A 16,328-nucleotide genomic window follows, 5' to 3' on the forward strand; every position below is an offset into this window, starting at 1 on the left:
GAAATAAAACATAAATATTGCAAATGTATATCTATTGTAAAAAACAAACTTATTTTAATGCAAAATTATACAAAAGAACAATAATACAAAGTCATGTAAAATTCACATCTACTGTCCATTAAAAACACCTCATCATCAGTTTACCACAATCATAAGATTGATCGTTCATTGAAACTATCTTCTCCTAAAACTAAAGCTTTAGCCTGTAGGGACAGCTTCAGTTAGTGTACTGTGTGTGTGTGTGTGTGTGTGTGTGTGTGTGTGCTATGTGTGAGTATGCTGGCAGTAAAGGGTAGGCCAAGGATGGGAGGTGCTTGTCAAGGCCAAAAGCATGGGTTCCTGCTCTGCTCCACCCACCCACACCCACCTCCACCGACACACACTTTGACTCACACCCGCTACCCCTCCACATCATGTACCTCTCCACATCCGTCACTCTGGCAAGAGAAAGAGGGAGGGAGGGACAGAGCAATGGAAGGAGAGAAGGGAGGCACGCAGCAGACAATTAATTGTGAGGCCGGGTGGAGAGGCAGAGAGACTGAGAGACAGTGTGAGAGAGAGACTGAGGAAAAGAGAAATGTAGAGAGAGAATAATAAAGTGTCCCTGGTAGGCATTAATCTCCCTCACACTGCAGGCATGTCAGCGGAGGCTAGCTGGTGACTAATGCCACGTTTTGCATACAGTGGTCACAGACAAGAGCTTCCTCGCTAGGCTGCAATACATGGAGAATTGAACTGCTGCTGTGGCTGGGGACGGGCAGAAATGCTGGACATGTCATCTCTCCAAAAAAGCCACAAGTCAAACACATTTGCAGCCTGGATTGGTACAATACATTTGGAAGGTCATCTAATTAGGACAAAATTATGTTTTCTACTAACATAATTAGGATATGTTTTATTTGTTAAATTGGACATGTTATACATTGGTTGAGAGTTAATGCATCAGTAAAATGTTCACTGACAATGGGTTTGTTTTCCACCGAAATATCTGATGTTGCTGTAATATCCACCTTGCTTTTTTCACTTATTTCATTTTCACCCACCTCAGAGGCTCATAGCAGGGACTTTTATATCCAGCACCAAAAGGTTGTGAACTTTATAACTTGTGTACTGCCAAACCAGAGTGAGAGATTTCCTCTGCCGAGCTCAGAGTGACTTTATGAAGCGTTGTTTTCTTTGGCAGAGCAAACATGGGGGAGAGGAAATGAAACTAGAGACACTTGATCCTCTCATACGCCCTCCAACACAGGCATACACACACACACACACACACACACACACACACACACACACACACACACACACACACACACACACACACACACACACACACCTTCAGTTTGTGGAGCAGCTAAACTGATGTTACCTTACTCTAAATCTAAACATGCAAACAGCCACGCAAGGTCTTATATAATTGTTGTGTGTGTGTGTGTGTGTGTGTGTGTGTGTGTGTGTGTGTGTGTGTGTGTGTGTGTGTGTGTGTGCAGTGTGTGTGTTATGCTGTTTGCAGTGTGTACTCAGATGCAGCTCTGTGGTTTTGTGGTGTATGCGTTGTCAATTGATTTCCCTGGCTGATCAATAGCATTTTAGCCCCTTAACTACCTTCCATACTATCTGTTATAACAGACAGCGTGCAGGTGTGTGCCTGTGCGTGCAAGTGTGTGTTTTCATGTATCCCTGTTAACATATCTACGCCTTCTTTCCTCAGAAACGCAACGTATAAATCAGCATACACAAGGGGACAGAGAGGAAAAAAAATCGAAAGAGAAATCGTACAAGGAGAGAGATTCACAAACAGATGATAACTCTACATCTCTTTAATGATCGAGAGCTGTGCCCGCCAGGCCAAAGTTATCCTCCACGCCGAAAGAGCAACTACAGATGTGACTCCAGGTAGAGGAGGCCAATTAAGTGCAGCAGTGTTTACATTTTAGGCTATCTATCATGCTAATCGGCCGGTCGATTTATGAGCTGGATTGTGATTAATGCAAGGTTAGGGCGAGTGGTGTCCTGTTGCTGGAAGTAGATGGAAAACAGCAATAACAAGTAGAAGCGAAGGATTCTTCTCCCTTTGCTCAGTAGGAGAGGGCGAGGAAGAGTAGGAGGAAGGTGAAATCTATCTCATATTACTTAATGTTACTTTTTAATCAATCGAAATTTGCAAGCAGAGAGGAAAAGGGGGGAAACAAGGGAGAGAGGGAAAAGTGAGCGGAAGATGCTGTTAGTTTTATCAAGTTTTTTTTTCTTTTTCTTTTTGGTTGGGTGAATGGTGGGAAAGCAATATCCTCTAGGCCTTTTAATCATGTAATGACGGACCTAGGACCTGTCTCAGTATGTGTGTGTGTCTGAACTGTGGCCCCATTGATCAAAGCCAGTGCTGGTGTGATGGGATAGAGGGACAGGGCTGGTCTTGGACACAGCAGCTCTCCGGCTCCCTTACGTCCTCCCCAACACCGCTCAGGCCGGCACTGGGCCATTTGTCAAAGTTTTATCTGATTCCAGAGGTATTGGATCTATCAGTCATCGTGTATGAGAGAGGAGATTGACCTCCTCTATGGGCATTTTTCTAAATTAGACCCAGCTGATATTGGAGCGACATAGCCTGCCATTGTAGGTGACAAAAGCATTGTAAAGCAGCCTCATTAATACCAAGTGCAATGCTGTAATTTGATTGCAAGTGGGGGTTTGGGAGAGGTGGGGGGCAGGTGGGATTTTGAGTTGTGTAAGAGCATAGAAGGTGTCCCTAGAGTCTAAATGGTTTCTCCCCTCTCTCTGCGTTTTAGATTGCCTTCCAGACTGACAAAGCACCTGCCACACATTCATCAACGATCCCATCCATCTGTCCATCAGGTCGGCGGTCCACTCCGTCATCAACAGGTAATGCCTGGCAGCCAGGCAGGCCGCCTGATAATGAAAGATAGGAAAACATCACACACTCTGTCACCCAGTGTTAAGGCCCATATGTATCCCACTTAAGACAAAACATGCATCTCATGCATTGCATTCTCCGCATCCAATCCCTTTCTTTCTCTCTTTCCCTTTCTGCCCTGTCCTCGTTTGACCTGACTCATAATCATTTATCATTTCAGAGGAGCAAAGTCAGAGATCAATGCTGTTTGTAATTTTCTAATCTTGCTTCACGATAGAATAAAAGAATCTCCGTGTTTGATTTTTTTTAGCCAATGCTGTTGTGGTTGGACTAACAAGCAGCCATTTGGGCACGTTCCAACTAAATTGCCCAGACTATGTTTAGTTCTCTGGCAGACAGCACTGGTTAATTGCCACTTAATTAGCTGTTTTACCCAGAATGCTTTGACCCACTTGGGACAGGTCTCTCATTAAATGCAAAGCATCAGAACTCATCATGGATTCAAAAAAACACACTGTGCTGAAAAACACAATTATCAGTATTTAGAGGCTTACGTTTAAGAATAGGTGTTGTTTGGCTTTTTTATTGCACAATTTAACTGTAATACTCCCTGGACTCTCGAGTGGTTTAACTGGCTGTCAACGTTTAGAGTTTACTTTCTGCTTAACAGACGTGGGCAGAAGACATCTTTTCTGATATCTCTATATTTTACTTACTTGAATCATTCTGACTGTCCTTTTTTTAATCATGATCACTGTTGTTGTTCACTATCTCTTTGCCATTAAATATGGTAGCAAAAGGGTCTAGAACAAGCATAATCGAGTAAAAGATGCCTGTTTATCCTTGAATTTAAAATAGTTGATGTCATGGTGGTTGTGTTTGTGATTATTGGTGATGCTCTGATGTCCCAAAGGACCCCCTTCGGTAACAGTTCAAGCCCAGTGAGCAGCCCTTGCTCTGGCTCAGCACCCTCCCGGCTACATCAATATACCCCCAACTTTCTACACCAAGTCAAAGCACAGAAGCACGCCATTACTCTTTGCTATCCGTAAGACCTGCAACCGCAGACATTAAAGATTGAGCTCTGCTGGCAGGAAGACGAGCTGTTTCCTCTGTAAACTTTCCTCCTGCGTTATCAGTCACACTTCAAACTGGCAAGCCAGACACCCCAAGATCTGAAAACTTACAGTCAAAGCTTTTAATTCTGCTCGGTTCGATGCCCCTCTCTCTCCCTCCCTGTCTGCCTGTGAATCTGTTTCCACTGACTAAGAGCAAAAAACAGGCAAAGGCGTGCGGCTTCCACCATACAGATATTGGCAGAGTGTCATCGGAATGAATGAACCGCTCTTGCATCGCAACTGCCAACTTGTCAGCCGCGAGCTGGGATGCATGACTGACATCCCCTGATTGGTCGATCTAATATAGAGAGAGTCGGAGGGAAGTAGACGGGTGCCTGCCTTCCTTGAGCTCTTCTACAGCGGGAGATGGAGGGAGAGGTGTAAGTCCATTTGTTGAAGACGTGAAGCGCTAACTCTCTAGGTAAGGGCCTGTACGCCTTGTTAGAGAGAGAGGGAGAGAGGGAGAGAGCGATTTTTTTCATGCAAGGGAGCAGGCGGATGGAGAAGGTAGGGGATTGGGAATATGGGAGTTAGCATGTAGTTTGTTATCGCTTCATGTTTCTGACAAATCAACTCTGACAGCCATCAAACGGTCTGGCAGAACAAGACGTTTCAAAAACGGGTGTCTAGCAAATGGATTAAAGGAGAAGACCAATCCATCAGCGCTATCAGTGTAACTCGCTGCTTGGACATACTGATGCATGTACAGTATATCATCGACACATGATGAATGAAAAGCTGTTGAATTGCCACAGTGAAATTGTAAACTGTAGCACACTTATCATCCCGTGTAAACCTAATATTCTTTTTGGGATGGATCCTTCTGTAACGCCACACACGCCTTAAAGGGATAGTTCACCGAAAAATGAAAATTCACTCATCATCTACTCAGCACTATGCTGATGGAGGGGTGGGTGAAGTGTTTGACTCCACAAAACACTTCTGGAGTTTCAGGGGTAAAGTTTGTTGCAGCCGATATGGAATATGAATGTCTGGGCTTTACGGACACTTGGATGACACCACACTAGCAGTATGGAGGCAGAGTATGTTTTTACTGTTGTTTTATCACGTCTGAAGTATAAGTCGCCGGTTACTTCAATTGTATTGATTCTGCTGCAACAAAGTTCAGACTCCAGAAGTGTTTTATGGACTCAAACCCTTCACCCACCTCTCCATCGGCATAGTGGTGAGTAGATAATGAGTGCATTTTAATTTTTCGGTGAACTATCCCTTTAAGGGAATCTCATTGGATTGTGTTAAAATAACATGCCACCTTCAGGGACTGTCATGTCTCTGAATTTCAAGTTTTTATAGCGTTAGGGGGAACTCTATACAACAATGACTTTGTGTAAAATGACACTAAAAACATGAAAATAATGACAACACACAAACTGGTGTGTTATCCATATACCATTAGGAGAATGATTGGCATTGATTGTGATGGTTGGCTGGGGCCTTTTTATGTGGAGTTTGTATGCTCTCCCTCTGCCCACATGGTCCAAAAGCATGCAGGTTGGGTGGCTATTCTAAACTGAGTACAAAATGGGAGTGAAAGGTTGTCTGTCTCTAGATCTGTCCAGCATGTGTCCGAACCCTGGGATAGGCTCCAGCCCCCTGCGACCCAAATGACAAAGGGACAGTCATGATGGATGGATGGGTGTAAGATGAGGTTAATTGCATATGCACCACACTTAAAAACGTTATAATTTTAGGAACTGACCGATCTGGTACCAGCTTGCTTTTTGGTCACATAATGGTCAAGTAATAAACATCTTAAAATATCCAAGCTCCAGCAAACCTGATCTCTGCAAATGTGCAGACACATTCATGGAACTAAAATTGGGCAGTGCTCGACTAAATCTAACAAATGGACAGTTAAAACCAATCAAAGCTAATGCAGCAGAACCATATATGTATTGTCTTTTTTTATTCTTGCATCCTTCTTGCAAACCGGTGCCTACGTTACCAACAATACAGGACAATACGTCACAGTTTAGCTGTCAGTGCATGTTTTGGGGTGTGTAATGGTGAAGCTGATAGCTTCAAGCTGAATTGAGCGGCAGCCAACGAAGGTCTGGTAAGTAAACGTCTCCATTCTAACTGAAAACCGTCCAACGCCTCTGAGATGAACAGGAATTCCAAGTGTGAGTCTGACCAGGTTCCAAAATCTTCTGAAAGCAGATGATGTGAGGCTGTTGTAGCCACACACTAATGGCCACACCATGAAGAATAAATGTGAGACAATCACATATAGGAATAACATGCAGGGGTCCACATGGTGCCGGCCATTTTATGGTCGTGTAATTTTCGACTCATCAAATTCCTGTTGTGACAGTCCCATAATGGATATTGGTTGTTAGAGGAGGTAGTTTCCTAAATGGTGCCTCATAAATGTGGTCGATATTTTCAAAACACCACCAATATGAACTGAGAGTGTCTAAACATGTGTGTCGTTCTCAAAACTTATATTGCTGCTTCCCTTGTCTACACATTTTGCACATTCTACTCCCGTCCCTATGAGCAAACACTGTTATGATCACTGATTATAAATGATCTTTTGGTGAACTGATTGACTTGACATGCACGTCAGTTTCACACTTCGTTAACCAGCACACACTTTTTCTCCTTCATCTCGGGATTGTTCTGGAGGAAACTACTGTCTGCTCTCCAGCGTAAGTCATTCTGCAGCTTCCTTTTGGCTGGGTGAGACGCTGGTTTACTCTCTTTGAGAAACTGCTGTGCTGCTGGATGGTGACAGGCCAAAGCAGAACACACTCTGTTTCAGCATGTAATTTCATGTTACTGGAAATCTAACATTATTGTTTTCCCCCCCGCCCTCCAATTTAGAGACAGATCAATATTCAGCTTTGTTTATCAAAGTGACAGCTCCTGGATATTGCATTTTGCATTTTTATGTTTTCCTTTATAAGCGGGTATTAAAACATAATATATCTGAAGTCTAGGTTTTATGGGCTGACAAAGGGTGGGGAGGCACTGTTAATGATGTAAAACAGTTGAGAAATGGTGGCTGCTCCTGTTCACACACTCATAGTTACAAATATCCATCAGACACATCAGCATCAGTGTTTGCCTAATGAAGACGCTCTCTCTCTCTCTCTCTCTCTCACTGTCTGCGTGTGTCATCGTTGACAGTCAAAAACCTGCAGCGGAATTATAGTAGGGGTGCGCCTGTGTCAGTGTGCGCGTGGTAGTGCATGTGTGTGGTGTGTACGCCTTGGTACGTGTGTTCAACAGTCAGGCAACAGTACATGCCGGCAGAGTCTCCTCTCGACGCTGAAATCATGCATTATTTGCAAACCAACCATAAAGAAATGACAATGGCAGCCCCATGCATACAAATCAGGGCCCCATTATCCACCTCAGTCTGTCAGTTAGCATGCCGCATATGATGGGAGACTTGGCCGAGGGGAGTCGTACCCAAGGTCCTGATAAATGCTCTGGCTGATTCCCCCTGTGAGTGATGGAGCACTAACCCTGTTTAGCTTCTTTAATATACTTGTATTAGCATGAATAAATAACGAGTGTGTCCTGATCTTACAAATATTTGATTGCGCCTCCGTAATAGGCTGGTGTCTTCCGTCACATATTGCCACTGCGACTCTCTTGGTGTCGCAGCTGAGGCGGACTGACATCGATCATTATTGCCTGCCCCCTAAATCAATTACAAACCCTCGGAGAGAGTGCCAGAGAGGGGCGAGCGGGTGATGATGGCTGTGCGGGTGGGTGTGCCATTCCAGCTGTGCCAAGCTGTCTCGTCGTTTGTACCCATTTTTACAACAAAAAGCTCTGATGTGTCATGATGGGTGTTGTAGCTCTGCATGCAAGGATGGGGGCAGACTCACATACTGTAGACCTTACTGACGTTTTCCTTTGGTTACAGAAAAGAAATTGCAAGGAAGCTAGGTCCATGTACAGAGGACTAGGGTATGTGTATGAAAATAACTAGCTCCCTGATTATGATGCAATACAATTATAAAGATGTTAATGATGAATTAATCTGTACCAGGAGATGTCTGGTTCTACAGAGGGACAGATATCCTGAAAGATGTCTTTACCATACCCTTAAAAAGAAGGTGCAATTAATCCAAGACCTGGTATTCTAAGACCTGGCATTGAGACCTAGTGTTCTCTGCTGATCTGATCACAAGTGGACAGTGGAGGTGTCAGGATGCATTGAGGACTCTTTGAGATCCAATCCCTCAGATCACATTCAGAGGTTGTCAGGGATGCACATGGCCACATTCTTAATGGAATCTCAACACAAATGTGTCCTGGGCCACATCGAAGGGCCGACACTGGCCCGCTACAGTTTGATCACGACCACCACGATATCAACATTGACCATCTTATGTTGATTTCCTTTTTTTCCAAATGACTAAAATCTTATTTTGCTGTACAGTTGTGCAAAGTACATTGCATTGCTCTAGAAAACAATGTAAAAGTAAAATATGAATTTACAGGCGTCCAAGCTTCTCAGCCCTGTCCTGAAGGTGAACCCAGACACCATGTGAAGGAAACTGATTTTGAATTAACCCCAACAGGCTGAACTTTAACAGTAAATAGTGCCAACTGCAATCCTGTCCAGCAGTATCAACTAATGAGAACACATATAACACAGGTTACATGAGTCAATCAGTGACAAGTTAACAAATTTACAGACAAATGTTTCTCCATTGTTTTCAGATGTTTAAAGAAGATTTAGAGCTAGATGCTGTAAACCAACAGCACCTCTAAATCTTAACTTCTTCCCTCCATCTTTGTCCACTCTCCCTCCCTGATCGGCTCTTCAGACAGATGCCCCCGTACACACCTCCCACACAAGCAGCATTAAGCCATTTGACCTCTGGCCCCTTCCTGACAGGGCTGGTAGAGAGACAGACAGATAAAGCCAAGCACTATGTTCATTAGCCAAGGCAGCCACACTGGAGCCCGGCCGCAGATTAATAGCAGAGTTTTAGTAGCTATTACTAATGTTTTTTCGGTTTTAAAAGACAGCTGTCTTAACAGACTCTCAGAGCTCCAAGTCTCCCCACACACTCTCTGCCGCTGTAGGAGACCATTAGTGTCAACTTGCAAAGAAAAATAGAGAGGAAAAAAAGAGAGTGCATTTTTAAAAGCTTTCTAATAACACACATTCTTAACTTTTTTCTGTTTTCAAAAAACAAATGTTGTAATGCTGCCATAAAAAATATCTTACATTGATTCCCACACCCGCCCAGTTATATACACCACATCTGAACATACTTGTTTGCGTGAAAACAACTATAAATAAAGACAGAGACCACACAAGCTTCAACGGTCACCCTTTTACATTGAGAGAACAAAAAATACAAGTTTTGTTTAGTTGGAGGTTACTTTACAGTAGTACAGTTTGGCAGGTTCCAGTTTTATGTGACAGTCTGTATACACAAACACACACACACACACACACACACACACACACACACACACACACACACACACACACACACACACACACACACACACACACACACACACAAACACACACACACAGTACAAACAAAAACTACACTAATCTATGCACAAAGCCAGTGTGACAGCTGCATACCAAAAGTGTTTATCTGAAAAAGCCAATTAAAGGTGTGAATATATTGCACATAATAATTAATGTGGAAGCGGAGACAGTATTGTGTGTCTATGATTTTGTGTAGTTCACTATGTGAAATTATAAATAAGTCAACAAATAATTCCCAAGTGAAAAACTTCTACACTAGTACAATATTGAAGCAGAGAATATTTACCTGCGACTCTGTGTACGCTAAACTTCTACAGTTTAATTACAAAGGTGGCATTTTAGAGCTTTTAAAATAACAAAACGTAAACGTACATACCTGTCGGACATAAAAACTAATTTAACAAGACTTAGGGTGTTCCATGTATTCGCGAGAATTTTACTGGAAGAACCTGCTCTGTTTTTTATCACTCCTAAAATGAAAATATACCTAATAAAGACTTAAATGTTGGAGAAGGTGTGGGGATGGGGAGCCAAATCACCACCATGTTTTTTTGGAATTGCCCAAAGATACAATGCTTTAGAGGAAATGTTTAGAGAAACATGCTACATGTTCTTGGCAGACATATTCCACTGGAATGCATGTCACTTTTTTTGGGTGACCTGCCAGAAGGAATAACTGGACACAATAAATATCTCTTGAAAATATTAACTGTAGCAGCTAAAAAAGCTATCACACATAAATGGCTGAAACCCGACCCATCCACAGTAGATAATTGGCTCGAAATCGTTATAGAGATTCACGAGATGGAAAGATTAACTCTCCAATTAAGATTGAGAAATGATCTGTACATCACAAGATGGAAATAATAGATAAAAGACCTGTCAGAATAGAACATCTGGTTGGTGGCTTGTGGCTCCTCATCCTTGCAGTTTTAAAGATGCCCTTCACCTGCCCTTTGATGTGTGCCCCATCATTCTTTGATATCTATATCTACAAAGTATGCGCTGACATATAGTGAGCCTCTGATCATAATATGTAATACATAATGTCTGTTATTTGGAGACTTTCAACTGTCACTGTGCCTGGCTTAGTGTTCTAGACTGTGCTGTTGTGTGTGTGTTGTCATTTGTTGAAATCCTCTTCACATTCCCGATAGCCATCTATAAATGAAGTATGAAAAAAGAGGAAAAAGCTGATGTCTGCGGCCCTCGCAGGATTGTAAGAAACATGACCAACCATTTCTTTCAGACCTAATGAAATGATTGGCTGGCACACCTGTCTGTCACTAAACCACCTGCCTGCCTGCGTGCAGCCTGCGCATGACACCAGAAGTTAGCAAGCGAGTCCCAGAAAAGTCGTCTCCTAGCAGTTTTCAGTCAGTGCACATTCATGTGATTTGGGGGCGTATCTGATGCGATATCGTTTGAACAATTTCAAAGTGTATCCTGCTCTTACTAGCTTTTTCCAGGATTACTCACCCTAGCTTGAATGAAGAACTTATGTTATCTGAAAACACCCATTTTCCTAAAACTAACCAGGTAGTTCCCATGCCCGTACCAAACCAAACCCAGTCAGTCTAATAACCAAACCTGCATGTTTATTGTGTTGATGATCAATATTTTACGATGGGCTGTAGCTGCTATCCTGCTATCAGTTCTCGAATTTCATACCCTGCTTTCCGGGTATATTCTTCCAAGCTCATAATCCATCCCTTTGTGGTAATTTTTTGCCCAGATTGTTTGTCCCATGTCATGTAATGTCCGTATTATGTCAGTTGGTGGTGTTTAATTAGCGGTAAATGCACTAGGGGACCAGAGTTAGTGAGTACAGAGTCATATTGTCTCTTAAAGCAAATCACTGCTGCAAAGAAAACGACACACTACATTCATGCACTTCTCTTTGGACACACCATGTTGAATGATGCTTAGAGGCACGTGTGGCCACAGCTTTACTCCCGCATGACAAGACAGTAGCCATCCAGCCGGTCATGGTCAAGCTGATGAGTAGTGATAAATGAAAACTTTGTAGAGACCTCTGTGTAGCTGTGTTTGTTTCTCTGTCTTCTCCTGCGCTCTCCAAGCGGCCCTACCCATGAGACACAGACCTCAACTGTAACAAACTATCTCCACATAACTGAGAATATGAAATATTCCTGAGACAAATACAAAATTACACAGGAGCGTTGTACAACTGAATAACTGGATTTATGTTTGCAGTTTGTGAAACCAGTTAAAGGTAATTAACAGTAAATCAGCTGTTTAATGGGGCTGTCTATGAAATTGTTTTTTCTATACCATTGACTAATTAACCAGTATAGACTGATGGTGACTGATTTTTAAGTGTTTTGTATGTAAATACAGCAAATTAAAATTTCCTTGAATTCAATGAGGGATAATCTGTTTAAAGTGCTTCAGTTAAAGACAACTGGGTAAGAGTGAAAACTATGTCCACACTTATGTGGATATTTTGCAAAATAAAATTGTTCCTCTGTGTTTGGGCCTCTTGTCCACATGCAAAGTCAAGATTTTTAAAAACTCCTGTTTCGGTGTATACACATAACACAACAACAACAACCAACTGAGTTTAGAGCTGAGAGATGCAGAATCCTTTTTTGAATAAACCTGCCTGACAGATTTTACATGGAGAAGTATCTCAGGAAAGTTCTACTCACCACCTACAAGACCCTCAACAACCTGGCTCCCCCCTACCTCTCGCACCTCCTCCACCAGCACTCCCCCACCAGCACACCTCAGATCTGCTGATGCCAACCTCCTTCAGGTCCCTGGGACCAAGTGCCGAACCTGGGGTGACAGGGCGTTTTCAGTCACTGCCCACTCTCTGTGGAACTCATTACCACCCCACATCAAAAATACCCCCACACTGCTATCATTCAAAAAGTCCCTCAAAACCCACCTCTTCAGACTTGCCTTTCTCAGCTAAATCCCCCCACCCCATGTTTTTATTCAGTTTGTATTTGTCTCAGTGTACCTCATTCTTATCTTTTTCTTTTTTTAAAGAGTATATTGATTGTTTCCTTATTTTATCCTTCACTATGTAAAGCGTCTTTGAGAGCTTTGAAAAGTGCTATATAAATGCAATGTATTATTATTATAAGTTGTACAACACTTCTGTTTAAACTGGCATTCGACCAATGGGATGAGTGGACTGTCCTATAAGTCAATGTAATAACCTCCCACTGCCCGACCCACACAGGAAAAAACGTACAGGAAAAGAAGAGAGTGAAGCCTCAGCGCAGCCTGAGCTGGGTGCGAGCGCGTGCAAGCCAGCGGAGTGTTGAGAGCCCCTCTCTTCCCACAGTGCAGGATCGAGACTGACATTTTATATTTTCCATTGAATTACACCTCATCTGAAATTCACTTTGAACAGTTTGAAATCTTAACTTCCTTTTTGGCATGGCATCACATCTTGGAAAAAATAAATAAAAAAAGGGCATAGCAATCATTTTACCCCAGCAGTCTTGATCTGTCAATCATCTCCAGTGATCTGAGGACGCACAAGTGCGCTGAGTGAAGAAAATCAAAATGAAGTAAATAGGTTAAAATGTACATCAGTTATTCATCACAAACTAGTTCAACCAAAGTCATATTTTCTTCACTTTCTTCCACATAGATAAGTGCAAATACTGACACATGTACTTCAAGGCTCCCCACTGCACTTTCAAAAGCTAAGATGTAGCTCCATTAAAAATTCATAAGGTCATATTAATTAGAGACAGGATATTTTCTTGCATGAGCGTGATGGAGAAATCAGAAAGAAAAAAAAAAAAACAGGGAGGCCCGGAGGATCATTTTGATTTGGCTGGCCTCTAAATAAACAGAGAAGGTGAAAGGCACAAGGCTAAAACATGTGCTTTGTTCTGAGGCCAGTCTCTTTGTTCATCAAACCCACGACTAATTTGTTCACCCGCACCCACACACACACACACACACACACACACACACACACACACACACACACACACACACACACATAAACACTCCTTAGCCATATTTCTCCTTTATTGTATATTCTTTTTTAGTTGAGTGCCGCTGATTTGAAATGCTAATTAAACATATTTTTAATGTATTCACTGGGCTCATCAAGGCAGGCTCATATATCAAAGTGTCCAAAGTTGTATTGATGTTGGATATCAAAGAGGTGATTACTTAGGAACATCCAGAATTTTTCGCTGTTAATTGTCCTCGTCCTGGTCCAAAAGCATTTCAGGAGTGATTACACAGTGGACGTTTTTTTTAGTTTTCTCTTTGTTTTCCTTCTCTTTTTCCGGACCAGCAGCTGCTGATAAACAGATAATCCATTTGCCTCATTTTTCCCCCAGATTGTTGTATCAGTTTTTATTCCAGTTTTGTCTTTTCATGTTGAAATGTAGGCTCACACATTAGCAAGAGCAACTTGTAAGCCCTCGTTAATGTACGAGGGACTCGTGAACAAACAAGCAAACAAACGTGCTCTCCCTAGTTTCTTGTCACTTAGTTGCACAGCACATATGTGGACTTATACACACACACACACACACACACTTACACAGCATGCACGTCTTGTCAGCAGGTAACAGAGGCTGTTGTACATGCACAGCGTGCGTGCACGTCAGATCCACAAACAACAAAAGATGCACTATAAAATACATGAAAGGAAATAATTCATTAACGGCCTACTTTACATTTTTTTCTCCCATTTCCAGCTAATTAGACTCAAAGACAATAAGAATAGCTGCATTTCTATTTCAAACAGCTATCATAATAATAATGCTGATGGTAAAATACTCATAACAATGCTGTGTTCTTGATATCAAAAGGCGCCATGTTGAGGGGGAGAAGAACAATGAGCCATCAGAGGATCCTTCCTTTTATTTTAATTTTAATTTTTATGCGTCCTTCCTTTGCTGCAGTGGCAATGATTCCTGCTCCCCCTGTTTTTTCCTTTTTTCTCCCTCTCTCGCTGTGTGTCTGATGTAGCTAATGCCATTAACTCTCCCTGCCACTTTCCAGGTCACTAATTCTTCAGCTCTGAGTTCATTGTGCCCAGACCGCAGTGCTGTCTCCATAACGAGGTTATTTCTGGGTTATTACCTTCGTCTATGATATGGCACCTGATGGGAGGCATGAAATTGATATAAATCAAAAGCCGCCCGGAATGAACAAATTGAAATATCTGCTAATTTTTGCTCCCCATCCCTCGGCTAAATCTGCATATTCACATCGGAAAACAGGCCAGTTGAACTCCATTTACACCTGGTGTTATCATATATACAGTATGTGTGCACTATGTGGATAAGGACATCTGATCCTGCACCTTTGCATTTACACCTGGTATTCTGAGCATTCCTGTTTTGTTGCCTCTGCCTACATTATGACAACACTTTAATATGCAAATGATGTGGGTGTAGAAAGATTTGTCAACAAACATGGTACATCCTGGGTCAAGCATTTTGACGAGCAGCTTGAGATGTCAAGAGGAGGTGTTAGGATTTCTTGACACTACATTATGTCTGTAACTAAGCATTATATTGCACACTTTGGAACATTTGGTTAAAGTTGCGTTTCTGGCCACCTGATGAATGTTAAGTCTGATGTTTTGGTCTCCACTAACTCCTGGAAGATGCTCCTCTCTGTTCACCAGCTGGTCTCTCACTAACTGTGGCTGCGCAGGCTGTGCACACTGGTTTTCCAGAGCCTCTCCACTGAGAACAACCGTCCATTGCACAGTGAACACACCGTAGAGATGAGAATAAGTGCAGAGTCAGGGAATAATTCTCTGTGGGTTTGTTAGTAGGAGCAACCCGCAGTAGTGATCCATTGTCGACATACATGTGGTAGCTTTTACAGCTACTACCAAGAGAAATGTAAACGTGTAAGTAGAGGTCTACAGGTGTAAAAGATCAAATACGTGATGTGTTTGGATTGTGTTTACATGAACCTGATTTTTCCTTATTTGGATTAGAGTTTCAAATACAGAGGACTTGAGTTTTAGATAAACTAAACTCCCTGAAACTCCCGCTCGGGTCTCATTTATATATCAACAGGCCGGGTGTGAGTCAGGAGGAGCTGCAAAAGAATGTGGCATTTCTCTTCTCTCTCTTTTTATATTTGCCCTTGCAGTCCCATTTTCAATTATCCTGTTGGGGAAAGGCAGAGTCGGATTCCCAGACAATCCCATTTCCAAGAGGCAGGCGAGGCGTGAATGTGAGCGCACGGGAGCAGAAGAGTGGCTGCCGGAGAGAAAGAGGGTGGCATTTGACTCTGCTGAATAAGCCCAAGGTGTGCAGCCTGCCAGGTTAGAGAGGTTATGGATGGGTGGGGAGAAGGGAGGAGAGATCGCTGTGTATGGTGTGGGTGTTAATGAGGGAAGTGAGGTGTATGCAGCGGAAAAGCAGCGGGCAGAGTGCGGATGGAGAAAGAGAGAGGGGGAGGGAGGTGATGAGTGATCTGGGTTTCAGCCCTGCTCATTACGGTCTGTCTCATCGAGAGGTGAAATGAGGCTTGCTGATGGCTTGGTGTGGAAGGTATCGTCCTTGTCGAAGTGGAACATGACAGAAAAGGCGAAAAGACGGGGGGAAAAACCCTTCATCAACTCCATTAACAATTCTCAAGCACTCTCCAGAGTTCCTTTGAGTGGCACCCAAATGTCACTGAAGAGGATAATGTAACATTCAAAGAAAAATGTCTTCTGCAACCCTCCAGCCGGTATTGAGCGTGACCCGGTGAGAGGAAAAACAACCGCAGCAGCTTCCATTTAACACGAGAACGGTTTGTTACCTTCATTAGTGAAAAAGGGATGAGGTGAAAGATCCTTTTGCTGTATTTTTAATCACTCATGGGAAAT

The sequence above is a fragment of the Hippoglossus stenolepis genome, chromosome 1 (assembly GCF_022539355.2).
Source record: "Hippoglossus stenolepis isolate QCI-W04-F060 chromosome 1, HSTE1.2, whole genome shotgun sequence".
Lineage (NCBI taxonomy): Eukaryota > Metazoa > Chordata > Actinopteri > Pleuronectiformes > Pleuronectidae > Hippoglossus > Hippoglossus stenolepis.